Source organism: Battus philenor, unplaced genomic scaffold (genome assembly GCF_028537555.1).
Source record: "Battus philenor isolate CCGP_79_NKW_IND1 unplaced genomic scaffold, ilBatPhil1.0.hap1 SCAF_14, whole genome shotgun sequence".
Taxonomy (NCBI): domain Eukaryota; kingdom Metazoa; phylum Arthropoda; class Insecta; order Lepidoptera; family Papilionidae; genus Battus; species Battus philenor.
The window spans coordinates 12,472,529-12,498,788 of NW_027181676.1; the positions used below are offsets into that span (position 1 = coordinate 12,472,529).

Sequence of the window (26,260 nt, forward strand, 5' to 3'; positions counted from 1 at the left end):
TTGTTGTTTTATGTTGTTTAACGTATATAGGTTACATATTGTAGATACTGTTAATAATTAAAATAAAATGTTAAGTGATGTGTTTTATCGATATATGAAGGGATGCCGCTTTAGAATGTATTTCCCTGAGTGAACGAACCCGAGAACGAGACGTGTCGTGGCTTGTGCCGTTCTATATATAAAATGAAGCGCCGACTGAGGGCGCTCGCCTCCCCCCTTCTTTTGTTCCTATTTCGAAGTTCAAAAAATAGAACCGAAGGGTGTTTCGGGATGCGCGTGAGTCAGTGTCGGTCTCGGCGGCCTCGTGCTCGCATATGCGCGTGCCATGCGCAGATGTGTTCGGGGTAAATAAATTTTTCGTTTCGACGATAGTGTAGAGTGCGTTCGCCTTTGGCCCTAATGGATCTCTCTGTGAATGTGATACATGTGTGTTTTCGCCTGCCACCATTCGTTCTGTACGTATAACTAATATGTTACGTAAGATTTTCTTTCATGATTTAACCTAATATAAATAAGACACGTGCTACTAATATTAAGCACGCATTAGTAGCTTTTTTTTTAAAAATTATGACATTTTTCTATTTTCTTCAATTACTATCAGACAAAATGAAAAATGTTATTCGCTGTCAATTAATGTACTAGAATGTACCGCTATACAAAAATGTAATATTATACTAAGAAAATGTTTTTCCAAAATTCGGATTATTAAATATCAAAATCATTTACTCTTAACTCTCTATCCCTGCAGTCTTTGTACTGTTAAAAGATATAATCCTTTCGCATTCCAATAGAATTCCAGGGTGGTACAAGATTAATGAAGAGGTGTAAAAGAATTTTTTGCTTTACAGCTTTTGCATCTATAACTAATCAACTTGTTTATGCACACAGATATGTTAAGTTAAACTAGAATTTCTCCCATCTAATAATCGAATCGAGTACGCCATTTATTTACATATGTCCAGTAACAATAAATGCAATTATTTTTATAAAATTTTATAACTGTCCGGCATTTATTGGAAACTGCACACGGAATTACAAACTATTTTATTGCATTTCAGAACGAGCGATATTTACTTTTTTGAACGTGAATATTTTTGTACAATTCCGAACGAAAAACCGCTCATAGTTGTAGAATTAATAAACGCGGCATACCAACCTCGTTTAGAAGATTGTTAATATTTCGCCGGCTGGTATTTTGGTTAATTTTGAGGGCGTTTAGCTGCTTTTATGAGTCGGTGTGTGCTTTTTTAATATTTTTCCTCATAGTGTAATATTCATTCCCAGGTCGATTGGTAACAGGTGATTGAAATTCATTTGTGTTAGATTTAAAGCTATACCTATTTCACCATCTATTAGGTGATCACTCTGAAATATGTGAAAATAATTTATTTTTTCTATTAGAACAAAGTCTACAAGGCAGATAGTATACAATACATAATTTTATTATGTAATAATCTGAATTTCGCAACCGCTTTTTATTACTACAGTATCATTACGTAATTTATTATTTCTGAAACGATAGATCTTTGAATAGGAAGTATTTTATATTTATTGACTGCAAATAGTTTTTCCATCAATTATAAATAAAATTGTTTTCAATTTTATATCCACTAAGACACGCCCCATTTTAAATTCTTTACTTTCGATATTATAATAAAACTAAATTTATGTTTATACGAATTAGTAATATTTCCATTGTGTACACAGTTATTAATAAACAAATTATAAGTGATAATATCTGTCAAAAATTAAAGATTTTTGAGGCATCCTCGTAGATGGGTTTATATGTCCGCATCATAAAATTATAAGTAATTTTGGAAATAATACAGCAAAATTTGTTCTATTTATAGACACCCGACTTTCTTTACCAATTCATATATAAATAAGATTTTAACTACGTAAATATGCTAACAAACCAGTAAAGTAAACATCGATGTAAATAAAGGTCATTGACCGCACAAAATGTACATTACTATATTATAAAAGATTCTATATCCAAATTAGTTATAACATTAATATACTAATTACAACTTTGTATATATAAAAATTGACTTTTTATTTTTTGTTAAATAAAATGCATTTGAATGTTTGATTTAATTATTTCGCTATTTAAAGAGAAATACGCTGATACGCACATAGTTTATAACTTGTATCAACCACCAAATAATGCCAATGACGCAATAAAAATAAATTTACTGTAATTTTAAATAAATAAATAATGATGAATGATTTCCTGTTTACATATACGCCATAACTTGTGAACGACTGTAATAATTTTATAAAAGATAGTTTTATTTTTCTTAAATGGCAACACTACTCGATCCCGTCACTCTTTTTTGACAACTTCCAGTAAAAGGTGCAACAGCGTTTTGATTATTGAGTCGGGAGCTCGGTCACTCTTTCGATAACCATCGAAGTGATAAGTTGTCTAGTGGAAACTATGCTAGTTGGCCTATAAGAGTATTAAAAGTGGAATCAAAGTATTTGCTGTTCTGTGAATTGGAGTTTTTCTGATACGGCGTTACAGAATTCGCTTATCTTTTATTATATACTTAACAAAACGTTATTATAAAAAAAGGTAATTTTCAGTGCGGCTTGCGTTTGCAGTGACAATAAATAAATCTCATGGGCAGTCAAATCAATGGAGTGGATGCAGCACGAATCTAGAATATTCCATGGTTAAATATAAGTCGCTGTTTCGGTGTAAGAATACCATTATCATTATTTAATTATGCACCAGAAAATTAAAATAATATCAAAAGGCATTATATTGTAAACATTACGTTAATTGATTAAAATTTTTAATTTATTAAATTTTGAATTCATTAATTATAATCAAGTACAGAATAACGCCTGTCGAGTCTACTAGTACATTTAAACAAAGTTTATTTAAATACATTGTTTTAGTTTCACAGTATTTAGGCCATTAACGATGTAATTGTTAAATGACCTGATGAGACCGCGCTCTGATAGCGGTACACAAATAATAGTATTTAATAAAATCAGGCGTTACCTTGCGGAAGTCCATCCTAAGTAAAAAAAAGGACCAATATTTAGCCACTTCCGCACATGCGTATGCGGCAAACAATGCGAATTACACAATCGCCACCGCCAAACTACTCACTACTTGAGTACGCATTTATCAGCGGGCTGGCGGGCGGTGCACTTTGTTGCACGACTACCACTGCATGGGCGGAAGTGGCTAAATATTGGTCCTTTTCTTACACACATAATATTCTTAGAATCGCTAACCTAATGGTTAAAAACTGAGATATAACATGACCTGTGTTCGAAATACGAGTTAGAAATCACTGTGATTTCTACCTACCCAAGCTGGTTCTTGTTAGTTTGGGGGCTGTTATCACTCTATATAAGAGAGTCATGTTCCAACAGTAAGTACAATATACATTGCCTTTTACATAACGGAAAATGTTAATGTTCCAACAATGTTGACAGGTCATAAGCCACATAATTATAATAACTCAATAGTTATTACTTTTCACAAAATCAAAAGAATGAGGTTGATAAAGCTGTTTTTTAGGTTAGGACGGAACAAAGGAAACAGGAATTACTTAATTGTTATATAAATATCGAAATTACGGCTACAGTATGTTTTTAAATACAAACATAACTAAAATAACTTACTAAAATACTAGACTTAATTTGTTTGTTAATTAATTATATTTTTAATAAAATTATTTTATGCTTTCTTAATTCTGAAGTTATTATAATAGTATTGGCAAACTTTTAACGTATTATATCAAAAATTAAATATTTTTTCATCAAATGTTATTGCAAAACCACGGTTGTTGTTATATATATGTAATTTCCTACAATAATTCTCGACACATAAAAAGTCTCAACAGACTTCTGTATATTAAAAATTTAAGATTAACTGTAGATATACCCAAAGAAATAGAGTTATCAGGGAAAGGATACACATAAATAGAAAGTTTTATTATGGGTTACGGGAACGTAAAAGGTTGGGTACCACTGCATAAGTCTTTCGTTTCTGAAACTATTTACTGCATATATTTAAAAATATTCTCATATTTTAAATAAAATTTTAGTAATTTAAATATTCCACTGTCGTGTTGTTTTCACAGTTTATAAATATATGTATATATATACGGCGTATCACGTGTCGCTGTATAACGAATTATTCTGCAAAAGTATTAAAAATGTAACTGTTTATAAATTTGACATGTTTTTATACACAATAAAGACCGTTCTAAATACGTAATTCGTTCACGTCCGCCGAATAAAACTGTAACAGCTTTTCCTATACGTGTCAAGGACATGAACGTTTGCAATCAAGTGTACGAACATTTCGCATGACCTGAATCACGGCTCTATTTCGACGCACTGTACAGTTTATAGCTTGTAGATTCCGAATCCTCGAACTAAAGGCACGGAGCATCACCGAATAAAAGAAAACTTTTATGTTTAACTACCAAATGCCCTAAACTTTGTACTGTGAAAAGTTTTCCCTCTCGCAGTAAACTAGAGAAAATAAATAATCAAAACTTATTTCAGTGCAGCCGTTTCAATTCATTGAACAATGTTTGGCAATTATGAAAATTATTTATTCTCCTGCTTCAGGCTCCATATGCAAGCCTATAGTCGCTTAACAGTATATATAACGATATTCGTAGACAAACTAAAGAAACCAAAGAAATATTGAAGTAGCAGTGAACTGGCCACATAGCGCATTACACGCCTGGCCCCTAGAGCCTTAAGGTTCTAGTGTAAGCCCCGGAGTCGTCGGACCAATAAATACGCCATCGCTACGCACTAGGCCGCCATTAATAATTTTAGATGTTTTATGTTATAACACAATTTGTTACCAGATATACAATGGTCATTTATTTATTCTTCCAAGTAAATTTCATCACCTTTTGCGATTTTGGCTAATGAATTGTGGTATCATAGTACGCAGAATAAACTGCCTTTCGAAACTTGTTTATGAGCTATGGCAATCCTATATAATTACTGCACAAAATTTAAATTAATACTGTGATCAAAAGAATATATGAATTTGTTTATAAAATGTTAATTGTTTTTTATCCTTCCAAATGTATTTTATCCTATTTAAAGTAATCCCCGTTCAATAAAACGTACTTTTACCAACGCTTTTTTCAGTCCTAGAAACTGTCGGAATAATCTTTTTCCGGAACAGTTTTCAGGACCTTCTTCGATTAGGTTTGTAACTCAATTGAGTCAAAATAGCCACCTCGCATTGTACTTTTGAGTTTGCTGAACAACCAAAAGTCTCAAGGAGTCAAATCAGGTGAATACGGTAGTTGTGGAACGATATGAGTCGAATTTTTGACGCTTTTGTTTTCAAAAAAATAATCGATTTTCGCACCAATGGAGACGTTTTTAAGACACAAAACATCCTTCAAAATGGTTTGGATTAAGCCAAATAATATTCCAACTTTTGACAAACAGACGCTTGGCAAATGTACCTAGGAAAAAAATTTACCTGCCTTCCTAATGTCGAGAATGATCACAGTGATATGTTAAATGGTAAAAATTAAAACAAATCTTTGCACCGATAATAATGTTTTAATGATTAATTTACTAGTCTTTTTTTTATTAATATTTAAATATTAATAATATTTGCAAAGCCATTTATTCCGAATCTAATACAATTTTGAAAATATGTGTTGTACAGTTTTGTTAGCTATGTTACGTCTCAAAATTCTGTGTCTTTTGGCATTAGCCTTTTCGCTGCCTTTTTTGACCTCTATCTTCTGACACTGTGGTCCAGTGTCGCTCAAATTCATAGATATCGCCTTCCCGTCTTATTTTTTGAAGTGACTTTTTCTCTACTTCTCTTGGATACCATAAAGTAACTTGTTTGCTCCTTTTTAACTTTATAACGGTATGTGTGACATATGGTAATGTTTTATTGAAACCACATGTTATTGACATCTATATTTTTAAAAAACTGTATTCTTGTTGAAGTCAAGAATAACAAGTTTCGTGTAATATCATGAACATAAACTTCGTAAAATTGATATTCACGCTTTTGAATGTAGACGACCTATATTTTTGATCGCGATACAAGAGAATATAAAACAAATTGGTCCTGTGAAAATTATGATAATAAAGGCAGCTCACGCTTCCGGCTGGCCTCGCGTGAGCCGGACGTTGCCGAAATGATAACCTCCACTAAAAAAATTTCGTGGAAAAATATCAGATTCATGGCGTGTCGGGAACATGCCGTCACTTTGTTGGATAACGTCATTTAAAGTTAAAATTGATGATTATTTATTATTTCAAGAAAATGTTAAAGTAAATTTTGGAAAACATTAGTATTTTTATTTTAAACCAAAATCCAAAGACTATATTAAAAACCTAAACTTTTAGACTTGTCTAAAAGGCAACGAATGTACAAGTCAATTTATTACGCTACAATTTCAAGTAGTATTTATATTATAATAAAGTACACCTTCTTGAAGCCTTGTTATGAGTGCGTTGCACGTATAATGCTATATTTATTTCTATTACAAATAATCACTATTTTATTGAAGAGTCCTTGAAATAAACTTATAAGAAATAAAGATTCTAAATTCGTTAATATTATTAAACAAAAGGTATGTGTTTATTTATACATTTGTGCCTCGACTAGCCATAAACAGTCATAATAAAATAAAAAACCATAGCTCACATTTTAATTTTAAATTTGCTATTCTTTTAGTAATATTTTTTAGGATTTTTTTTATACTTTCATATTTTGCGCGAATTGTCGTTATATTCTGCGTTAAATAGTAAAATATTGTAAGTGCAAATACAATAGAACAAATTTAATTACCTTTGATCAATATGGTTCCTATGGTATTGAAACTAATGCAATTTTTAAAATTGTCAATTACCTTGATATTAGTCTAATCTTTATGTACCGGACTATTAATAGGTTCAATCAAACCTACTCTATTTGTAACAATAAAATATCTGGTCTTACTCGCAGTGTTCTGATATCAAAATCATATACAGATATTAGAAAAGTCTTCTCCTAATACAAAATATTTTATAAAAACATTATAGAACTGCTTAAAGAAAACATTGGTTTTATGTAATAAACAAATATTTTACATGTACTACTGTCTCGCTCTCGAAAAAGCACTATAACAGCCGAATGCTTTAACAGGCATCTCTTGTAAGATTCGTAATTGAATTTCAAATTAATAAGTTTATTTCATTATTTCATGCTTTTATTAAACATTGATTGCGGTCTCCAGTTTTTGAATAAAACCACACACTACAGTTTACAATATTATATTTACATTGTGATGTTATACAAAATACACCATCAGATAATTGTGATACATGGTTGAAACGATCGCTCAATTACAGTATGACTCTTCCTTCCTGCAACAGCGTCATATAAACAGTCCTCGGACATTTTTTTCTCATATAACATTCGACATACAGAATTAGTTTTCAGTGAGACCATTTAAACCATTAATTCTTATTATTAATCACAAAGCATCATTGACAGTAACCACACGTTTTATTCATAAATAGGATAGACCAGATATACAGAAGACCCCAATTTTATAGACATAAGAATCAAATTAAACTTCCCTATTATGGCATACTACAACTTAAAAGCGAAAGCACTTTGATCTGAGAAAAGCCTACAACTAACTTTGATTATTTTTTGTGGTCACTTTTACAATACCCTTAATACATTCGTAGAGCAATTTATTACCAAACTTTATTATTACATTTATACATAAATTTTTGTATTTATACGTTGATAACCCGTTACTAGTCGTATTTCTATATTCTGTATAAAAAACATATTATGTCTATAATAAATTTCCTTAAGGGATAAGACAGCCCATTGTACTTCTTTGTTTAATATTATTTATTTATATTTGTGGCGGCTAGCGGAGGTAGCGTGAAAACGTTGGATTTAGGCAGCGAAGGATCATCGTGACGATCTTTTGGGGGAGGTCTATGCCTTGGGTATCGGCTTTAAAGAAAAAATAAAAACAAGTTATTTCTTTAGTTACGTGTACAATAAAGACTAGTAAAAACTGCTTGAGGCTATAAAAAGTATTTTTAGTCATCATTTTTTAATCATCCTGCGAACTTCTAATATATAAGCTACAGAATTTGTCCCAAACAATAATTTTATTAAAAAATAAAATTAATATATTTTCTATAACTAAACGAAACAGTTTGAAAGTTTCAGACATTTAACATCCGATAGTCGAGTGAAGCGGATACGGCCGCGGAAGCTCTCTCTTAATATTTCTGACGTAGCAGATTCCCTGGCGGATGTCGGGACGAGTTTCCGAACCCCCAACCCTTTGTAATGAGAATAGTTTAACCACGCGCTTGACCGCCATTTTTAATTTTAGATACCGGATTTCAAAACATAATTTGCTATACATAAACATAATGCTTACTTAAACAATAAAAATTGTAAAACATTTTAATCCCAAAACCACTACAATTTTGTTAAAACATATTACAGTTTTATTAGTTACATTATGTCGTATAATTCAGCGTGCCTTTTGGCTTCAGCTATCTATCTACATTGAACTCTTTCCTCTGCTACTCTGTTCCAGCAAGCCGCTGTCGTTCAAGCGAATATCTTCTTTCTAATTTCTGTCATATCTATTTATTTCGTCTCTACTGTACCATAAAATTACCAGGTTTTTATTTTGTAACGTAGCATATGTCCTAGCCAATTCTGTTTTTACTGTTCTATACGAATTATCGTGACTAACAGTTTCTATTTCTTTTGTTCTGTTACTAAATGTGACTCTTAACGTGCTTCATTTCATGGCTCGTTCTGTGTGAATCAACACCATCGTTATCATCTCTCATCACCATCACATTGGTCATTTTAGCTCATTAACATTGTCATTTTAGTCGTAGTACATCCACTGCTTATTCCTCCCGAACAGATACTCCTCCTTGTATCTTGTGTCTCACTAGTTAGAATCGTAAGATATTTGTGACGAATAGTTCGTTGCGCATCTATTCCGTTCTCCAGTGGCTTTACTTAGGCCACTATAACGTCTAATATGGTTCGGGTTTGATCGAATAAGCGCTTGAGCTTATGGCTTTGACCTTTCAATTATTAAGAGTTTTTTATGTGGTCATCGCTTCTTCTGGATATGTGATCGAAAAATCAAAAATCGTCTTTTATCATACAGTGGAAAAGAGAATGGTCACTTCGAGTTCCATTCGTATCAATGCGTAGGTTTTATGAGTAGTGAACGAAATTCCGGCAAACATACGATGTAGTAATTAAATAGATTACTAAGCAGTTTTATCAAAAGTTTTTTTTTTTTTTAATTTACAAATAACTAAAGTAATTATATGTAAAATAATTTTCGCTACCTTAATCGTGGTAGGTTGCTTCCAACCGATCAATTGGAAATCTAATAAAGAGGCATAGGCTATGTCTCGCAATTAACGTCCTCTGAATGAACTATACTCTCCCCTCCCCTTTATGAACAAATGCTTATTTATTATTCTTGAGTCTTATTGAACTTTATATTATGATGTTACTAGCTGGATATATAGTTATTTCATTTTAATTTGAATTTATCTTGCTATAATGATGATAACATTATTTAATAAAATAATTCGTAATGGAATATTTAGAAGACTGTCCATAATGATTTTATATAAAAACTTTTTTATTTAAAGCAATTGTCAAGCGCATAACCTATAAAAAAACAAAAACGGTTCTCTGATTTCTTTTTAATGAATTCATCAGGAAATTTAAAATCCTTTTTTAACTCAATCGGGAGTACCCAAATACACTCGGCGAAACCCAATTTTCTTTTTTCGTTTGTTTAAAAAAAGATTAGCATTTTCAATTCCATTAATTGTTCCAATTAGGATAGAATCACTTTATTTCTTAATTTACGTAACGACTTCTGGACTGGGACGTTTTCGTGTGTCGTTCTTCATTAGTGTAATAGCCTTTTCTAGACTTTTTCTTCTTTACGTAGCACTATTTACTGGGATTTGACTATCCTTCGCAGTTGTCGCTGGCTGGCACTACAAATTTAGATGATAAACTAGCTTAACAATGCATTCCTTTTGCAAATGTTATACACATGTTAAGTAAGCGTGTGCATAAGAAATGTCAATTGTTATAACGCTTAAATGTACCATTTTAATGAATCTTCTTCTGGTGTACCTTTTTGAATAAATAAATGAATCAAAATTTTCCTCACTCTGCCGCTCTCACAGCCCCGTTGCTAGATAGAAAATATCTCATTTTTTTCCCACATAGTGTACCTTACTTCTTGATCTCTTCTTTTAACGCAGGCAACATACTCCCCCGAATTAACAAGAAGACCAATTAAGCTAGTATCAACAATGTACAGATTTTCACAGCCTCCTGCGACAGATCTGGTCTTCGGTTCTTCTTATATCTAAATACCGACATTCCTTTCTCTCCATTCTGTCTTCGCTACGGAAGCAGAATCAGACGTTCTTGACTCTGCTTCGCAACTCACCTACTCGTCTCTAAAGTAATAACCAGAAGTGTGATATAACCCGGATCTGTTATAATTGAGGAACGCAGTGAAGGAAGTCAGGTGATGAAAGATCGGAAATAAGAATGGTAAAAAATTTTAGAATGATAGAAGAAGGAAGATAGATCCTACGGAGAATGATACAAGAGTACAGAAATAAATGGAAAAAAAGTAAAAAAATCAGAATATCAAACCCTGTTCTACAACAAGAGGTCCCTAATAACGTAAGCCATTAAAAAAGTGAAAACCAAAATCTCACTACCACACTACCTATGTGACGTTTTGTCAGTCGTTGTATTTCGTGCGAAAGAGATAACGCTCTACGAAGCCGAAATTAGCCGATGGTCTCTTTCCAAAGGTCGATGTGCGATATTTATCGCCGGGTACTATATTCTGTTTTGGTTAGTTAAATAAGCATTCGATTATTGTAAGGATAAATAGAAATAACTAAATTAAAACAGTCAATTACTGCTGTGGATACGGTAAATTACATAAAACTTTTGCTTTCGTAGAAATAATAATTGTAATGAATCCTCACTATATTTAAAATCAATACACTTTTCTCATAGCTTCTATAACAATATTATTAAATCAATTATCAATTCTAATTGCTAAGCGAATGTTCTCGAACTATCGAGTTTCCACTGTCTGAGTAACTGTCTGAAAACTATGTCAGATATTAAATTCGTATTGTAATTTTGTACAATTATTTTCTATTGAGTAATAAGTTTTGAGATAAAAGAATTTGTTTAATTAAAATGTGACACGTGTTTGTCCTACAGTTAAATTTAATTATTACAACGATAATACCACTAACGAGGTACTTATATGACGCGTTTCCACATTATCCGATTTCATGTCGCTCATATAAAAAGGGTTTCCTCTCCTTTAACGGGCGATTTCCCACGTTATGTTTCCATACTGTGAGATTTATCGTGATTTGTATGCACTCCAAACGCGGATTACCGTAAAAATTACGAATACTTTTAAAAAGTATATATATATATATATTTATATATATATATATATATATATATATATATATATATATATATATATATATATATATATATATATATTATTTAACACGTTTTGACGCGACAAAATAAATATGAATCATAACGCGTTGTACGGGGATAAATGGGCGTGTTCTTTGAGAATGCTCCTACAACGCGTTGTCCTTTAAAAATAATACGAAAGACGCATTATACGAAGTTTACTATATATTACTGTAGTATTTTTGTATATATGTATGTGTGTATAGTAATGTAGGTATTTGTATGGATGTACCCTAAACCCTCACCTTCATGTTTCTCATGTTCGTCCAAAGGTTGTCTGGTAGAGGGTTCGTCCAAAGGTTGTCAGGTTGCCTCGAGCGATAGGACCGCCTCTTGTACCTGTATATAAATGGTTTCTTTTTAATTTTAGTTATTATCTATGATGTATGAATAATATATTTACAATGATCGTTAATTATAAAGTAAAATAGCCTAATTTAATCAAAATAAATGCTGAACAGAGAGATGGTAGATTAAAATAGATAAAGAGCTAAAATCTTCAAGAATTAATTAACTTCGGGCCATAAATAATTCAAGTGTTCGGTAGAGAAACCGACAAGGAACCATTTCATTAAATAAACAGAAGTTTAAACGGAGACAGGCATGACTTCCTCAAACTATTCCATCCATACGATGTAATAAGCAAAATAATTACGAATTCCACATTGTTCACCATCTAAGTCGCTTTTAAAGCCGTTCTATTTAGATTCCTTTCGGAACAGGATGTCGAGAAATTTCTATTCTAAATATTACACAAATTTTAGACGGAGCGGAAAATTATTCGGATGCTTGATGACTGTTAAACGAAGACACGTTTTAGTCTAGAAGCCTTTTATCTTAAAATACATTAGCAGGCATTTAAAATGTGTGAGTTGCAATTACTTATATATGCTATACACGCAAATGACACGTCATATTTATTTAAACTAAATATTTCATCAAACTTTTACGTTTTTCATAGCATCGTATTTCTGCAGAGAATCGTGATTATTTTTAGTAAGTTTATGGGTATACTACGCTATCTATTCCGGTTTTCGGTGGTATGTATTGCTTCAGTTACTTTGGTACTGTGCGCGTTCAGACCTGAATAACTTTGAGAGTCAATTTAAAATATTAACAAGTGTAAACAGCTTAACAGCTATTTGCGAGGTGTGTTCAAAAAGTATCGCGAATTTTGTGTATTTCCAAAAATTATTTATTTATTCGTGAATATCTATTTTGTCCCCTTCAAAGTTATCCTCCTGTGATATTATACACTTGGGTGAAGAATGAAAGAAGAGAGAGAAAATAAAAGATAATGTGAAAAAATTAAATACTAATAAAGTCCCTATCCCACCACAAATAGGGGTACGAAAGGCCCCCAATAGCGGGGGTCATAAGATCAAAAAAAAAATTATACACTTGGGCCAACGTTTTTTCCAATGTTCGAAGAACTTCAAAAAATAATTTTTTGGTATCTTGTTCAACTCCTCCTTCGATGCCGTCTTTATCTCGTCAATCGTGGCGAAGCGTCGTCATTTTATGAACCTCATCAGTTTCAGAAACAAGAAAAAGTCACATGGGGACCAGATCTGGGGAACACTGTGGCTGCGGTATTATTAGTATGTTGAAGTATAGTAGTGTATAAGTAGGGTATCATTAGTGTATTAAGATGATAATAATAAGGATGATGATGATATTGCTAGGACTTGAAATTGCTTTTGATACATTTATAAACTAGTTTATTTTATACACTAAAAATAAAAGTTGTTACAAGTCGTTATTTTTTAGAGAAACCTCTGAAAATGTTTCATAAGTGAAATCATAATATAAAAATACTATTAGGATAAGATGTCATGCGTAGAGTGGGAAATTACCTTCCCTTTTATTGTCTCCGCAGCGGCGGGCAAATTTTTCTTATCACGTTTTTAAGTCGATTAGAACAAAAGACGCCGCCGTTGAAGCTAAATCGTATTCAATGTGCGCTCATTTCCATACTATTAAACCTTACGCGTCCCTCAGAAAATGAAAGGGCACGCACGATCGGAGATAAAAAGAAATTCAGCATTGCTTTCTGATTCCCTTTCTTTTGTACTCCCGAACAGACTTTTCCTTTGCCATCAACAATTGAGTTTACTAAAACATTTCTCTTTAAACGATAAAAAAAGCCTTGTTACTCTGTACGTGTGAAAATTTTGTAATACACTGAAATATTTTATGTTACACCCGAAATAAAAAACAAAGAGATTTTATCGTTGATATTCTTAAAGAGCTTTATAAAAGTTTGTTACGATACTGAACTTTTAAACCTTTGTATCTTTTATACTTTCAACACAAAAAACAAGCTTGGGTGGAATTTTATTTGATTTTGAATTTTTTATATCACAAACTCGTAGATAATACCGTGTATTTCTAATAAATATATATCATACATATATAAATAATAGTGGCTTGTGTCTTGTTATTTATAAAACGAAGAAAAGAAAAGAGGTACTAAAGAGCAGAACACTATGTTATATTATATTTCGATGTACGAGGGTGCGGGCAGCGCACGACTGGTCAACGTGATGTTTGAGAAAGGTTCTCTGTCTAGTAATGACCGTCTATCGGTTGAAAATAAAAATAAGTACAACGTACAACACTTTAACTTGAGATGTTACTAGGCTACAATGAGTGCTTGATGTGCTTTGTCAATGATTGATTTAACGTAGCCATTAAAAACCAATCTGATATCACGATGATCTTTTACTTTGGACTTTATTGGCAAGTAATATCACTCAACGAGTATGTCGAAGGCTACTACTGTCTAAGAGATAGAATCAATAGTAGCATGCGGCGGGCCACAAAGTGACCAGAGCGGAAGGTCACGGGGCACTTAACGTTCCAAAGTGGAGACGATAGCCCGGCAGACGCAATGTAAAACGTCCACACACAAGGACAAACGAATTTATTAGTTTCTGAACGCATTCCGCTTCCAACTAGTTATATAAGGAATCTTTGGAGAAGCCCTCGGTCTAGCTGTGGGCACCTTTAACCGCTGAAATTATAATAATGACAATCCATGAAGCACATAAAATTGACATATCATTAGTTATTTAAAGACTAGAACCCTTATATTTATGAAAGAACAAAATAAGTGTGTTTAGTTCTCTTCAGTCCTTACTCGACATTATTATTTTAGGTCGAATTATGAATGAAGAAATACGTGGACAAACATAAGTAACTGTTTTAGCCTAGCGGATTGGATTTATAATGAACGTGGTAAGGCCACATAAATGATGTACAAACAAAGCAGACACACGAACTTGTGTAGATCGTTGAAGAAGACGTTAGATACAGGCTGCTACCAATAGGTCTTAATGAAAGCCTTTATGGTAGGCAGTGAACGTCTTACGGCCGAAATGATGATGGCGATGAAACAAGTATATAAAATGTATATAGTTTTACTTGCAAATAAATGTATATATTTCGCAATCTGAATTTGTGTCATAAACAAAAGAAACAATATTCCCATATAGAGGCATGCACTCGCTTTCCAATTAGGACTATCCGGGCCTGCGTGTATAGAAACGAACTGGAGTATCGTGCAATATCCGAGCTTTAATCTCAACGGGCAGTCCATTGAAATGACTCGGCGAAGAGACTAAGCGGACATTTACCTTCCAGAGCTCGTTGACAAATGAATTAACTGGCTCACAGCCGGATGTGCGAAACGACGAAATGAAATTGAACCATACAGAATTCACAGATGTATCTCTATAAAATTTTAGTTATCTAACAAAAGTTTACCTATCCTTAAATATAACGATCTAAAATAAAAATTATTCGCATTATATATTCGTAAACCTAGAGAAAGGCTTAAATAATTTGAATAATTTTCTTTATATATTTTCGTTAAGAAAATAATAAAAACAACATTTTTTTCTCACACAGACTATAAAAAATAATCATGTGTACCATATAATATTACTATAATAATGTAATTTATGATGTAAAATATGTTTTATTTATTTTTCTTTTCTATTACACTATGACAGGACAGTAGCCTTTTGAAAGTAAAAATCTGTAATGGCGACTTATTCTCAATCACAGTTGTTTCAGCTTATAGACGTCCACGGCTAGGCATTGGCCTCCCCCAAAGATAATTTATGGGAGGGATATACAATAATCGCCACGCTTGGCAGACGGATGGGCGATAGCAGTGTGATATCGTACTCAGAGGACACTGCTGCCCATACTCTATAAACTTGTTTGTGAGCAGTAGCAATCCTAAAAAATTAATAAAAATGAGTGTGAATTATATAAAATAGTATCCCGGCAATCAAACTCGCGACCAAAGATCGTAAGTCTCAGCACTCTCCCACTGGGATACGACTGCTCTTTGTTTTGCTCTCTGCTTGTATTAATAACCTTCATTAAATAAAAATATTTTATTATAAAAGTTAAATTAAGAGAAAACATTATATTTCTAGAATAAGATTTAGTCAATTTCCGATCTACAACTACACAGTAATAGAAAATAAGACTGAGTTAATTCTGTTAGTATTTATTAGATAGATACGGCAAACAGACAATAACGTCTCATTTTTAGTTTTTATTATCATTTTCATAAAAAATCATGAATCAAAAAACGTTTGTAACAAAATGAAACACAATCTGATTAAAATTCCAAGTTATTATATCTTATACAAATTCCTCCTTTTCAATTGGTTTTCCTTCCACAATAGAATATCGCTTTCAATAAACTATTGTTTATTGTTCTTGGCTTAATTTAGTATTTTAAACCATTTACAGAACAATCATCTGTTTTTTTTTTTTTAATTTCTTAGATGTTCCGAACGTAATTCAATTTCCGTGTACATTGAATAAGGGACTGTCAAAAAGAGATTATCACCGTCTCGGATATCGTTTGAAACATTTTTCTGCTTTGATGAGCGCTTTTCCGTCGCCCAAAAGCTTTAATCAAGCTTTATTGCCTGCCAATTGAAAAGAACCATTTGCATTTAAATGAATGAAATGGGTAGAGTCACATGAATCTCCCTCTATTCTATGGGAAAGCGGGTAACAATCTGCGTAAGGTGTACGTCACATAGACTTTGAAATCTTTTCGAAGACAATCTACAATTGGTTAGGCAGAAAATAATATTATCTGTCTTCGTTCGCCTTATAATTTAATTAAAAACATTCGCCTTTTAAGCACGCTATTGTAACTTATTCGGCGTCTGTGTGACACATCTAACTATATACATATTTTTCATGTTTTCGTTTTTGATTATGTATTTTAACACCGTTTTTCTTTTTTACAGATATCGAAAAGCAACAAACTATAGAAATCGCCTACATTCGTAAGTTTATATATTATACATATAATAACATAAATTAAGATTTGAATACAAGATTTAGTCTCGTAAATAAGATATAAGATTGTAAAACAAATAAATTATACAGGTATAAATAAACAGAGGTATTGCTTTTGGAGATATTGTGCCTTAGAGTCGGATATATAAGCGTATTTTTTATTGTAATAGCGCGCAGAACAAATGGCAGCAGTGGTATTTTTTTACAAAGATTCCTCTAACTTAGTCGGAGCCTGTTTTTATTGTTACAATTCTAGACAAAGTGGGGAAATCCTCATTGGAAGCCTGGTAATGATGAGGCCTAGTCAGTGGTAACTCCTACTGGCTAAATCCTCCCTTCATCGTCTCTGGCTGCAGTGGTATGGTATTGTGAATTAGACACCACGTACCTTGAAAATGTTTTCACTGAATTCCGCTTCAAACCGGCTGTTTAAAATCTATTAAGAAGTCCAATAGAGGTTCTACGGCTTAAATGATGATGATAATAAAACAATCATTGAATTTATATATAACCTTTTCTTATTAAAAAAAATACAAAACTGTATCCGATTTAACATTTAGCCAGAACCGAGTACATTAGTCAGCGCCGATTCCCCGTACAAGTTGTAGCGGTAAGTAAACAATATAAACTAACTCAAAAGAGCCGACTAGCGCGGCAATAAATCAGTTGTTAAAGCATTTGTTTACAAACTCATAGCGGTGTTAGCGCCTGCCGATACTTCGTGTGAAACAGAGCTACTGTTAACCGCAGGAAACCCTTTCTGTAGTTAGAAAACTACGCTGAATAAATAGTAAATATTTCCCAACGGAGTACTGCAACGAAGACATCATCAATAGACTTTTAAATGGGGCAAAGAATTACATAAATAATGACTTAAGAGAATCATTATCACTTTAGTTGTAGAACATACACTGTTGGATATACACTTTACCCAACTGGATATCTAAGAAGACCGGTTGAAGGAGGCGTTCATTTTAACAAAGTAATCTGTCTACCTCGTTCGCCCTAAGATGTGCTTCCCGATCCATGGCCTATACTCCAGATCTTCAACCCCTAACCATACGCAGCGTGCCTACTGCCATTTCAACCTGCCTATATGCTATGTTATATCGATTGCTTAATTAAAAGAATGATTTTCTCATAATTCAATAATGTATGGACAAAACTAGAGAAATGTAATTTTTTGAGGTAGATTGCAAAATAAACAAATAATGACTCATGTTGAGTTAATTATTAAATCTTTAAACAACTTTCAAGTACAATAAATTAAGTTTTACAAATTGAAATATTTAATTAATAAAGCTTTTATTGATTTTTAATACAAAAAAACTTATGAGTGAAATTAGGAATACAATTTAGAGTTATAGGGTTTTATAATAAGCGTCAGGTGAGTGGATACAAAAGGTTAGGAAAATAAAAACACCAGTATATAAATTATCTATATAATTCCGGTCGACAATATGTGCTTGTAACTAATTACAGTTTAAAAATAATAGAAGAAATAGTAGCATACCTACTAGCCAGTTGGAAAATAGTTTTTATACACTAAAAATAAGTGTAGTACGTAGTAGGTCATAACAGAAATTAGTTTTAACCAAACGATATAATAAAAATCTAATTAAAAAAATGTATGTAACGCAATCAACTGTATCAAACTATAATATATATACTATACTAAAAACAACATATATCTCTAAATTTCAAGATGGCGAATATAATAAAAACGAACTTGAGACTTGTCAAAAGCAAGACCATCCTATATCAATTTATTTACATATTCACGATTCGGAAAGCGCGAGAGATACGATTAACGTCTACATTTATATCTTGGCCGTCAAAAACACAACCAACGGTAGCGGACACATAAAAAAGTATTTTGAAATACATTTATGTAAATATTGGAGAATATTAATATTGTACTGAACTTATTTGATGAATCTGTAAGCGTATTTCAATAGAAATAAATAAATGACTAACATATTTCAAAGTGATTTAATATTGAATATCCAAATGTGAAATAATTAAACATTTTGATCCATAAATAACAATGCAAATGTTAAGCGAAAATATAATTCTACAGCGCCTGAAATATGAAACACGCAATGCTCATAACGAACTGAAATATACGCAAATTTTAAATATTAATTTGATTTTCTGAAAATTTTATTTTATGGGAAAATCGTTGACGACGTTCTCAAGATTCCACACGGTATAGGTTTCAATGTTACCTTTACAAGACGCACAAGTGCAATGTATTATTACTTATTGTTTCGTTGGTCAAGTGATTTAACCTACTTCGACTAAGGTTTAGAACAGTATTGACCAACCTTTTTTGTAACATGACCCACTTTAGCCTTTTTAAAAAATTTACGCCTCCCTATGTAACATACACAAATTTTTAAATTGAAGCGAAACGTTTAAACTCGTGTCGAGTCCACTTTTGAATGGCCTCCCTTAACAATCAAATTGCCCCTTTGGGACGTTGGCCTCACGTTGGGAAACACTGGTCTAGGTACTGTATTAGTGTCAATTATACGCGAGGTAAATTCCCAGTACAGCATGTTAATTCCAAAGAGAAAATTTTTAACACATATTTAGGTTACATTTAAGGTTGTCGGTGTCACTTCGTCTAATAGAAGCCTACTTCAAGGCATAGGTCTAGATATCTATAAAGGGATATACCATTATCGCCACGCTTGGCAGGCGGGTCAGCGATCGCAATGTGGTATTATGGTACAAAAAGGACGTTGCCCCCCATCCTCTGGAAACTTGTTTGCAAGTAATGGTAATGCTACATAATTAGTTCACAAAGTGTGAATAAAAGACTGCATCTCAGGAATCGAACGCGGGACCTTCGATCACAAGTCTCAACTCCCTACCGCTGGGCTATAACTATTATAGCTTTTATAGTTTTATAAAAATAAGGGCTCACGGATTATGAATCCCGGAAAATCTTATGAGCAAAATAATTGCATATATTTTCTAGGCATCCATAGGTCCCTTTTTATTTCTATTATCTACGGATTAATTATGAAAATATGAATTGTATTTAAATATGTAAAGGCAATCGATATTTCTGCTATTGACCAACCTTTGCTGGTCAGAAGCCGTCTCCATAGTTTCTCAAGAGGAATAGTAGGAAGCTACCAGCTTACAGCGTTTCCTGAAGACCTTTTACACTTCCACACCACATGAAGATGTCCTTAGCTTGCCGGTCTGTGGTCTTCACTCCAAACACTTCGGCTGGCAGCCATCTGTTAATCGTGTTATTGACTATAACGGTTATTTTCTTCTACGAATCTCCGTAATAGGTGCAAATAAATCATACGCAATGTAACACATTTGTTATATCTTCAACTTCTTTTAAGTTCACGGATACTTCCGCTTCGTGAACTCAGATCCGATGAAGATATAAAAGCCTTCCGGCTAATAGCAATAACTTCAACCGAGAATAAGTAAGTCTCCAACAAAATAAATAGAACTTACACTTTCTCATAAATTAGATTCTATAACATAATATACATTAAAGTAACTATAATATTGAAAATTAGAAGCAATAAGTAAGTTAAAAATAGTTAAGTGAGGTTAGATTGATCAAAAAAAAAAGTTAAATGAATAGGAAATAAATAAAAGATATCACGAAATTGAATCTACAAATGTCACTATAAGAAGGGTCTTATGAATAACATCACATATTCGCGTACTATTTTTCAGTTCCATAACTTCGGCCTCGTCCGACGGCATTGATTTACACACCCGTCTCTAACGAGGGCCCTCGTAAAAATCTCGGGCCGCGTCATAAAACATGAGCGTATATCTCATTTACGCGCACTTGAGCCGTGTTATGATATACATTGTTTACACCGTCGTCTCACATAGTATCGTTAGGGAGAACAATCCTTTTTTTTATTCGATACAATCACGGGAAATGAGTAAATAATTGATAGTAAATTCCTTTTTTTTCATAAATTGTTTCATTGTAAGCCTATATTTCAACTGGCTCAATTTGGCTACAACTGGCTCGGATTTCTTTTGAGACCATACATACAGAATTAAATCACACAGCTGGTTACAATTGCAATTATTTCTCCTTCTATTTATATGGCGCTCAGTTCATTTGTCAGTAAAGCACACCTATTTCCAATTACCTTGTCTAAGTGATCACTATAAAACTATTGAAATGCGACAAGACAATAACTTAGTACAAAGTTTATAAGGACAGATTGTAAACTTCAGTTAATTATAATTAATAGTAATCCAAATTAAGAACGTCTTTTCTTACTATTTTATCATTACGTTATTTAACATTTCGGTAAACCATTGACATTTGGATAGAGTTTACCGAACATAAATTGACAGCAAATGAGCTATACATTCACTCCTTTTAAACTTTTACACCCATAATTAAACATCCTGTATAACTCTGTACACCTGTATTCACATTGTAATTCTAATATTTACAAAAAATATAGAAAGGGTTTTAGGTAACATTATATATCTGTACTTAAGGATCCAGGCATCAGTCTAACAAAAATACAAATATATAAATGATACAAATACACTACAGAGCAGCGATAAACAGCTATTCTTATTGTCTCAAATATTAATTTATTACTTATAGTCTCCAAGTCTCAACATAGTCATTTCATTTAATTATTGAAAGTATAACATGTATATATATATATATATATATATATATATATATAATATGTATAATAAATATATGCATATATATATATATATATTTGTGTGTGTGTGTATGTATGTATGTATATATATATATATATATATATAAACCGGAGGACATACACATACTATATCAACTGTCTCCAACCTATTTCGCGAGGTTGTGCTGCATTTAATGAGTATAATTAAGGAAAAAATTTTGTAAAATTAAAAATATATACCCATTACACGTTAATTTGTGCAGTGGTATTCCACCGGTAGAGGATTCATATTTTGTGCATTAATTATTATAGGATTGCCACTGTTAACACACATCACAGTATATTCTGCCATAGATATCTTTGATAGATGCATTGGGCATCTATCGGTTAAAATGAGAGAATAGAACAGAATTATTGATTTGATTATTGACATTAAATATGATTTAAATTTATATCAAATTGAATTCTTATGGAATTTTCGTCATGGCGTACATTGGTGGTCACTATACGCAATAGTAGAAATTTATAATAATGCATCATTATTTCAGAAATAAGGATACCATTTCTGAACATTGACCTTCCTCAGAGTGTTTCTAATCGGACAGGCTGGAAATGGTGAGCATCCATCGTCTTTGGACGACCTGGGCAAGGACGTCTGACCATCTTTTCTATGTCTCCTATCCAGGACCTTAAAATCCCAACTACAATCCAACATCAAAATGGCCTCCATGTTATGTAATAAATAAATATAATTATACATCTGTAAATACAAAATCTTAAAACAATACAGTGTTAAATGTTACCAATATTACCATTTATTGTAAATATCATCGTGAAATCGATGTAATCTGCTTGAACCCTTTGGAGATTGTAACGGGCCTGTTCGAATAGTAATGAGGTACTTACGAAGATCATAGCTGATAATTTTAACATAACTCAACCGGCGCCGAATTTAGCTTCTCAGGTTATATATAAAATTATTATTACCGCCATAATAGATGATTTCATTTAAACCTTTTTTTTACGTGAGAAATATTCAAATAATGTATCATCATAAATAACCATATCATCTTACGTTATATATGTATAAAAGTTGGAGCATCGACAAAAAACTTCCACTTTAGCGGTACAGACTACAATTTGGAGAAATTGCATCGAAATTACACTAAATACATCCCCCATCTCCTTTCTTCTTCTTTTTTCTTTCTTCGGACAACAAGATGTACGGATTCACCAGGAAAAATTCCTACCACCCGCACTAACACTTTTATAGTGCGAACAGCCAAGGAGTTGAAAATTTGTCAAATGCTCCTGTCAAAGGCTGAAAAGGATCATATATATATATATATATATATATATATCAAATTTGGAATGGTTTTTATTATTGTTATTGTATGTAGATAATACATATTTTAAATATCCTTATATATACTCTAGACTTCACTAACAAGATCAATGTTACTGAATAAACTATGAAAAGGCGAAAGGATGGCTTTGCTTAGGATTTCTTTAAGAGATCTACAAAAGATTTCAGAACTATTATTGAAGAAATTTAAAATCAATATTAAAAACATACTTTTGTAAAAAATATAGTATTATATCCAAGAAATACTATACTGATGTTAATGTGAGGAATTAAATGTAATTGATGCTTGCTCAGGAAGTTAATTATTGTCATGGAGCAGCTGTTGAGTTTCTTGCCGGCTCTTCGTAGCAGAATTGACATCCAAGCCAGTGGTAGCTTCCTATAGGACAGACAATACTACATTTTATGTTTATCGATGATTCGGAAGTGCTTGTAACTGCGGATTTGAATAAAGAATATGACGATTTTATTTTGATTTTCAATTTTGTTCAAATCAGAAGAGTCGAGGCCACCGGCTGACGACACAACGTAGAACATCTACCTAGAAGGGTAACAGATGACCCTGTTATGTTCACCTGAAGACGGCACATAAAGGCCCGTATTCAGCAGGATATATTTTACGGCATAAATGACGACATTATTTCTTTAAAAATATTATGTCAATATCTTATTTATTGTACTATTTACGTAATTCTTATTTTAATAATGAAATTTTACTATCCTTTTTAAAATGGATAGATTCAGTTTTAGTTACCTAAAAAGAGAACTGGCTCCACAAGCGTGCAGAGTGAATAGTAAATGAATTGTTTAAATTAGTTGCAAGCTTGGAAATATATTCTGATGATCGTATAAACCGAGCGTGTGTTTTTTAGACGAAAACTGCATTATTAACATATCAAGTCCACCTCTTGATTTGTTATGATTGTTTTCGATGTTTACAGCTGCATCTATATTGAAGGTCGTGGAAGCTCTGCTAACTTCGGTTGTGTTGTCATGTGTTAATCAATATGTTTTTTTATTAATAAAAAAAGGAAAGGACGCCCACATTTCTGGTGCGCAAATATCACCGCAATAGAGTTCGAATGATAAAACAGTGAAGCGTAATATTGCCAAGTGAACCGGCTTTTTTTTTCGCCCGCCAATTGACACGGTTTCCCACGAAAACGAGTACGCATACGTAGGCGCGGCTGCTACAACAAACCGTTTAAAAATAAATTCCGACGCAGTTGGTCGCCACAGACTGAAACATTCTCTGACACTAGTTTTAAAACGTGATTCCGCTCGGTAATTTTCTTGTTCATTTCTCAACATTTTCGATTATTTATTCGAATATTTTTGCAATATAATACATATATTTACTAATTTGTTTTTAAGAATTTAGTATAACTACATATGTTAATTGCTACATTATTATTGCTGACAAAATTGCATTTAAAGATTCCTCGAGTTCGAGGGGCGCTTAGCCGAAATCTCTTTGGTTGCTACCTTAGACTCATGGGCTCCCTAAGAATATTTAACTCGGACCGCTACACATTACAGTTTCATCGGAATGAGAGAAATTCAAACATAATGAATTTCTACGATAACCTGTCTTGAATTTCACTTCACCTCGCTGGACATTTTATCCAAACATTTCACTTGAAAAATCAAATAAGATTTGTAACACAAAATAAAATGTAAAGAGTTATTTGATATTGCAAAAAATATGACGAATGATGGTAGAAAATGTGAAAAAGGAAGCAGAAATAATGCCAGATTTTGTGAGATATGAAAGAAGAAATATAAATAAAACTGTACTAAAAAACTTAGCGAAATCAAAGTCCAAGTCCGAAAAAATGATAGTGGAACGAGAGGTCTCTGAAAACGGGCGCCATTATAAAAAAAAATTGTTTCACTCTCACTAGTATATCACTGGTATTGCTTGGGATCACCACGTTTACAACTAAACCCTTAAAGGTTTAAAGACTTGCTGGGGTGAATGATCAGAAGCCCTATGTAATATATAGTCAATGCAATTCTTCTTGCGTTTAGTCATGTTTGTGCAAATTCTCCAGGTGGTCTACATGAGGATGTCCACAGTTGGAAATAGCTCTACCCCATAGATTTTCAATAAGCAAAGGGCCTGCGTGCAGCGCTCTCCGATGACTTTTAAAAAATATGCTCTCCACCTTGTGGTTGGATCAGTTGGTAGCCTTGTTAGTTGGTGGGGTATTACACTTCCCTTGCCGGTCCATATCCTACAGAACCATAAAGAAATACAATTATTTACATTTGAACAATATAAATTTTAAAAATAATATAAAGAACCTTTAAGCTTATAAATAACCATTTTACATTTAATAAAATCGCAGTAACAATTGCGAAGTGAATCATTAAAGAGATGACCGTTTATTTAAGGGCTGAAAGAAATTTGATTCATCTTTAGAGGGGCATTTGGGCGCCGCCGGTGCGAAAGGACGACCTCCCTGCCCGCGATATCGTCAAGTGCTATTATCATAAGATGTTTTAATATCGACGAATTTATTTTAAGTATAATAGATAAAATAAGGTTTATGATTCTTTTCTTTTATAAGGAATACTTTTAACACTTTAAAGCTATAGTTTTGAACTCAAAATTAATTTTACACGTCATTCTTTTAAATCGGTCGACAAGTCGGTTGTTTGGCTATGTTATTACTTCATCATTGGTCTGAAAAGAAACTGATAAACAGTTGTTTCACAACATATTTTTATTGATATATCATTTATGCGCCCTCATTTAACATCTTATATGAGAAATAGTGATAAATAACAAACACATGATAAATACAAGAAATATACTCGTAACGACTGTATTTCGTCTTAAAAAGTTAATAACTCCTTCACTGGTATGGGTGTAAGCATATATAACAAAGTCCTACAAGATATCCTAGACTTTTTGTTTATTACTTTTAAATCTAAAATTAAAAGTATGTAATTAAATAAATATTATTACAACCTTCAAGTGTTTAAGTTGATCAAAATGTGTAGAACTTGGTTTCTTGACTCATTTACATGACTTATATCATAACTTTTTTTTAAAGAGAAAGCAATTATTGAATTTCTCGCCTGCTCATCTCAACAGAACAAAGTTCAATTCGAATCAACGTTCTGAATCGGTGGTAGCTTACTACTTATAATGTTAAAATAATCGACGATTCTAATGAATATAAATGCCTTTTTGAATAAAGATATTAAATTAGAATTTTTTTGAACTGGTTGTTAGAGAATATATTTTTAATATCAACCTTTATTTTTAACGTGATCTCTACTCCAGAACCTAAAGACTCCAGT

The 26,260-nt window shown here is 32.4% G+C and overlaps 1 long non-coding RNA gene across 1 annotated transcript in view; it reads left to right on the forward strand.

Moving 5' to 3' along the window:
- Positions 1 to 356: 356 nt before the first annotated feature.
- The window catches only part of LOC137918568 (uncharacterized), a 75,279-nt gene continuing 49,375 nt past the window's right edge, over positions 357 to 26,260 (forward strand). The window contains exons 1-2 of the long non-coding RNA XR_011106695.1: positions 357 to 455; positions 16,864 to 16,902. This is a non-coding gene — a long non-coding RNA (uncharacterized lncRNA). The remainder of the gene's footprint in view (positions 456 to 16,863; positions 16,903 to 26,260) is intronic.